Source organism: Dipodomys spectabilis, unplaced genomic scaffold, assembly GCF_019054845.1.
Source record: "Dipodomys spectabilis isolate Male_0828 unplaced genomic scaffold, ASM1905484v1 ptg000458l, whole genome shotgun sequence".
Taxonomy (NCBI): Eukaryota; Metazoa; Chordata; class Mammalia; order Rodentia; family Heteromyidae; genus Dipodomys; species Dipodomys spectabilis.
Genome location: NW_024871135.1, coordinates 1098874 through 1104873, shown reverse-complemented (window position 1 = coordinate 1104873; position 6000 = coordinate 1098874). Strand labels below are relative to the sequence as shown.

The window sequence follows — 6000 nt, the reverse complement described above, 5'->3', positions numbered from 1 at the left end:
ACACAACATCCATAGATGCAAGATAGCTCATGATTCCCATCCAAAAATTTGCAAAAGTAAGTAAGTCTCATTCTGTTGGATTCCAAATAAATGTTGAAAGATTACAAAAGCTTAAGCCTGGAGAAATAGCAAAGTTGGTCTAATGTAGGACTTTGTAGACCTTGTTAAATTAGAACTTAAATTTAAAATATATTTTTTGGTTTTGTTTGTAATTTCATATTCTATAGGATACAACAAAATTCTTTTTAAGTAGAGGGATTAAGTGAAAAATCACAAATGATTCTGGCATTCTATTTGCCTAGTTATTTCAAAAGAGTTATAATTAGAACATAGTTAATAGATAATTCGCACAGTTCATGTATACCATGTTAATGTGAATAATCTAGACAGAGTTGCCAACAAATGGATGACATTAATTTATACATTTAGAAAAACCAATTTTTTAAGGGTTTGGTTTAATATGGTATGAAGATAGTAATTGTGTGACATCTTCTTTCTTCTTCATATATGTAACACAGGAAGCCATTTCCTTATTTACGTGCCTCTGTATACATGGAGAAAAATGCTGGGATTGGGGTTTGTTTTCAATTTTGTTTTTGTTTTATTGGTTCGTCCTAGAGCTTGAACTCTTGGCCTGGACAGTGTCTCTGAGCCTGTTTATGCTCAAGGCTCATGTCCTACCACTTCAATCTCAGGGCCACTTGAGTCTGGCTTTCGTGGAGATTTTTGGAGGTAAGATTCTAAGAAATCTTCCTTCCTGGGTGGGCTTTGGATCATAATTTTCTTATCTTAGCATACTGAATATCTATGATAATTAAAAAAGTATAAATATAAATAATATTTGCAAGTGTTCTGATCTCAAGAATACCAGTGGAGGAAAAATGATGCAGCTCAGTTTATTGTGTTCTTTTCAGAACAAGGAGGGTGTCACATTAGCAGAAGTGTAGTATTTTTTCAAAATAGAGATAAGGTATTCATGATGTGAATTAAGGAATTTTAAGGTGTCCCTTACAAGTTGGAAACTGTTGGGCTAGGATGACTTTATGGCATAAATCTTGGGATTGATGGTCATATTTATAATAGCTTACTCATAAACAATTGCTTACTTTTGAAGAATTAATTATTACACATGCTTCACAGTTTTATCCTCTACCAGAATGTGGCTATTTTTCTGTTTAGTTCTCAATCTGTAATACCCCATTGGAAACTGCATCTATTGCAGAATTACATAACATGCAAACAGGTACTGTTTTGAATCTCTTAGGAATGTTGAAAATTTAAAAATGAGTAGCTATTAATCATAGGAATTTTGAAGAACACATATATTCTGTCCTCTTAACAACTTACTTACTTTTAAAAGTTATGGATTTCCATAGCATTAAACTGTTTTCTGTTTTAGAATGAGAAAGTACTGAATTTATTCTTTTTTGAAAAATTTGGCAAGTATATTGTGAAAATATTGTCTACTTGGATAACATTCAAGTTGATGACCCTCTGATAAAGAAGTGGTAATTAATTCAAATTAGATGCCAAATATTATTGATTTTTAAAATGTTACTATATAAAGAATATTATTTACTGGGCCAATACAGTGAAATTATATTTTATGCAGCTTATTTTTTCAATTTTATTATAAAAATGATATACAGTGGGGTTACAGTTATTGTAAGGTATCAAATCATAACTTTTCAAACTTGATAACACTCCCTCATTTTTCTCACAGTTTTCCTTCACCCCTTTACCCCTCACAAGTTGTAATGTACATTTCCAACATAATGTCTTGTGAGTATTGTTATTGCATTGGTTTGCCTTTGGTCCTTTGTCTCACCATTATGTTTTTCCTTTACCCTTCGCTAATCAAGGTAAATGTATACACAATACAAAATGAAATACAGCAGGGATAAACCATAGGGGAAAAACCCAAAGAAAACAGATATCACATAGTTCATCAAAAACAACAACCACAAATGAAAAAAAAAATCTGGTTCCATATCTTGGAATTCAATTCTGTTAAAAATTCTCCCCTATTGAATCTATTCAATTCTGTTAAAAATTCTCCCCTACCCCAAGCTTCCTCTTTGAACAGCTTTGTTTGCTTTTCCCAAGAATGCCCTTCATTAACTGATTCAAATTTTGAGAGGTCATATTCATACCCTCTAGAGATTGCTGTTTGGTTGTGATTTTTGTGTGTTTTTGTTTCTTGTGTTTTTTAACTGAATTTTAAAAGGTTGTGCAATTGTGTTACAATTAAATATATCCATCTAATTGTCCAATGCTCCTAGATCAGAGTCACTCCTTCCATCATTCCCAACCAACCCTTTCTCCAAGATTTATTTCCAATTTACCACTCCCTTCATGATATGTGTACATTGAGTATTCTAACTGTACTTACCCCTTGTTCATTTTTCATTCATTCTATGTCTTTATTATAATTCCTCTCTGGTTTCAACTTTCTGATAGTCATTCTGTTAAACTATCTATTAATATTTTGAAAGGTTTATATACATTCCATGGAGTCTCAATCCTGCATATTCTTGAACTGATGTCAGCTTATATTTCCATAATTCATTCATCTGCAGCAACAATTTGCAAGACTGGAGACGTGAAGCACCTAAACATGATTTTATTCTCACCCATTTGGAAGATTAATCTTTAGTCAAAAAGAAAGTTAAAAAATAGCTTAGAATGTATTCCTAACAATGAATTTTTATAAATGTCTTTGTACAATGGTGTGATTATTTTATTTTACATGGAATAATATTTTCTACTACCTATAAGTTTTGGAAAAAGAAGAAAATTGACTTTATTCCTAGAGAGGAATATGATAGAAATAGAAGACAGATATTATGTTTGTCATATCTCTGATGAGTACCCATATTCAAGACTTAAAGTCATATTTCTTACTATGTTAGGCAGAGGGAAGACATAAAATAACATATGATAAGGCAACTATTTGTGATTTTTAAAAAATGTACCTTAATAAATGATGAAATTTATTAGGTAACGTTTGGGTTTGAAATTTAGGAGGCTGATCTATTTAACACACTTCTGGATGTCTCTTACTGAAAAACACAAATTGTGGGTGGTATTATTTCTACACTTTAATGAATGGTTGAACATGTTTGGCATTAGTGCTGTGTAAATAATTCAACTCTATTGTAACTTGCTCCCTATACTTGAAAAACTTGTAATGTCACTACGTATCATCAACTTGTCAAATGTTATTTTGGCGAATGTGATTTCAAATGTTTATTTGAAAAGGAATACACTTTCAGGAGATTAAATATAGATTATCATTGTTTTGAGAGTGACATTTTTATACCACAGAAACATGTTGTACTGAATTCCCAGTGTTTGAAGCACTCTTTAGTGCTTCAAATGTTTTTCTGAATTACATTTGAGTTCTAAGTCAAGATTTCAGGGATTTGGTAGACCAATTATTGATCTATCCTCCCAGAAACTATTTTTTGGCCCACTTATGTTGGAATAAAATCTTTCATTAATAATAGGTGAGGGGTATTAAAAATAATCTTATGACACTTTGTGAACTTGTTCACTCACATGGGCTGGTCATCTGTAAGTTGAATGTTTAAATTACAGTACTTTCTCTCAAATTTTGCAATCTCATCCTTCATTTTAAGTAGCCTTGTATTTCACAATTGCTTACTTCTAATTCCTGCATCTCAAGGAATTGGTGCCCTGAAATATAGGAAATGCGAAATTGAGATGGGTCTTCAATTACTTTGTGTTGATATGTTGCATGGGCTTTGGTGAGAAGTTTTGCCCGTGTTATCTGATGATGCAGGTAACTCGGACCTGGGTTCCTAGTATGCATGGGTATTGCAGAAGAATAATATTTTTTAGACATCTTAGCAAAATTTGGGCATAATCAGTAGGAATGCTTTAGAAATATGGAGAAAAACAGTTTGGGACAAGCGAATTAAAACAATAAAGAGCAGCAGAGTAAAATCCATTATTGATTAGAGGAAAACATTGTTTTTTTTTACCATGTGGATTCAGAAGACCAAGAACAGTTAGAATGTATCATAAGTTTATACTAAAAACATTGCATTGATTCTTTTATAGTCTAATATATATTTTAAACCTAATTATTTATATTCCAATTCTATTTATTGGAATAAATAAATATCAATTTATTTGTCAAACTATCAACTAATTCTAGTCAGTTTCAATGTGTGAAATATAAAATCAGCACATATCAATATAAAATATATAACTATATATAATATAATTAAAAAGTACACGTTTTATATTGTTCTGTTGTAGTTACTGTATTAAAGGCAACTCTATTTTAAAGTATTATTCCATTATCTCTACCTCAGTGTCTGATAGAGTTAGACCTAAAGATTTACCATTTGTAGATTTACAGCATGGAGGCAATAGGAAACACTGTGATTAAAACATTATCAATTTAATGCCTAATAATGAGGAGAAACATATGCACTTCTCCTGCAACTATGAAAATATTGGGTGATAAAAAGGCAGTAGTGTAAGTTGCTGCATGGTTGGATGGTAGACAGGCCAGGACATTATGTAATCATGCATACCAACAATTTTTTCACCTTCTTGGTGTTAGCTACTTTTGAAATGGAAGGTATAATAAACAATTATATTTTGATAAAATACCTTCTAGTCTGAACAGTTCTGTTTGAACTGTTCATCTCTCTATGATCCCTTGTAACCAAGATTAGTTTTCTTCTTGTAAGACAATCTATGCTGTCAGGGTAAGATGTTCTGGTTGGGCTGTTCCCACATGGAAGAAGTGTAAAGGCTCAGGTAGACATTTGTTCCTGTAACACCTCATTTGGGAAAATGTCAGCTGAAGAAGTTTAGAAGTAGCTCTTAAGCAACGCTTACTTTGAATCCATTAGGTCCGCAAAGCTAATTCAGTTGAATAAATAAGTACTTGAAAAAGCCATCACTTTTGGATCTATCTATAAATAATTGAGAGTATGATCAAATTCCAAATAAAAAGACTTAAGATAGTCATTGACAAAAAAAATTTTGCAAATGTGAGCATTCGACTGATAAGTATAAATTTTCCACTATTCACAGAATTTTAGGGAAATAAGATCGATAGCATTGTTAGGAACAATAAAGTTTCCTTGTTACAAGTAGGCACCCATAGATATAAACCTGTATAAAGATTGCATGATTAACTACTTAAATTTAGAGGATACTACACGCTTTAGCAGCACGTATACTCAAATTAAAATACAGAGATTAACATGGCACTTGCACAAGGATAATATGAAAATTTGAGAAGTATTCCATATTTTTCATTCTTCAGATTCAAGAAATGAAAAACAGTTATTAAAAAGTTGATTACAAAATTACAAGTGTAAAAATACACGTAATTCATATAATTTAGTTTGACGTCAGTGTATTAAATCTTCACCTCAGAAAGGCGTTTACATAGCATAAACTTTACAAATATTCTCAAATTAGACAACATTGCCATTTTATCCCAAATAAAAATAATATTAAGTCCTAGAAAAAAAGGAAGCAAACTGTTTCTATATGGAATGCAATCGGAAAGGACATGCTAATGAACCTATATATTATAAAATAATGTAGAATTCAAAGTATATCTAGGAGAAAATAAAATAAATTATGAACATTTTGCAAACATATAATATAGAATATTTTAAAATATACTTTTTCAGACAAGCACAAGAAATATTTTAGTTTCTGTACTACTCATTTCAACAGATAAATTAAAATTATTTCTGATTAAAAAAATCACAAACTCTGAAGAAATTATTATACATATATACAAAAAATATTGAATACATTTTGACATCCAAGGCAGGCAATTCACTTGGAAAAATTCCACGGAATCCATGAATTTTTACAGTAAAATATTGGTGCTGCCAGGCATTGGTGGCTCATGCCTATAATCCTAGCTACACAGGAGGCTGAGATCTGAGGATCATGGTTCAAAGCCAGCCTGGGAAGGAAAGTCTGTGGTACACTTAT

The 6000-nt window shown here is 31.3% G+C and overlaps 1 pseudogene; it reads left to right on the top strand.

The window, feature by feature from the left end:
* The first annotated feature begins 5204 nt into the window (after positions 1-5204).
* On the top strand, positions 5205-5301 carry LOC122098102 (annotated as a pseudogene).
* The last annotated feature ends 699 nt before the right edge of the window (positions 5302-6000 follow it).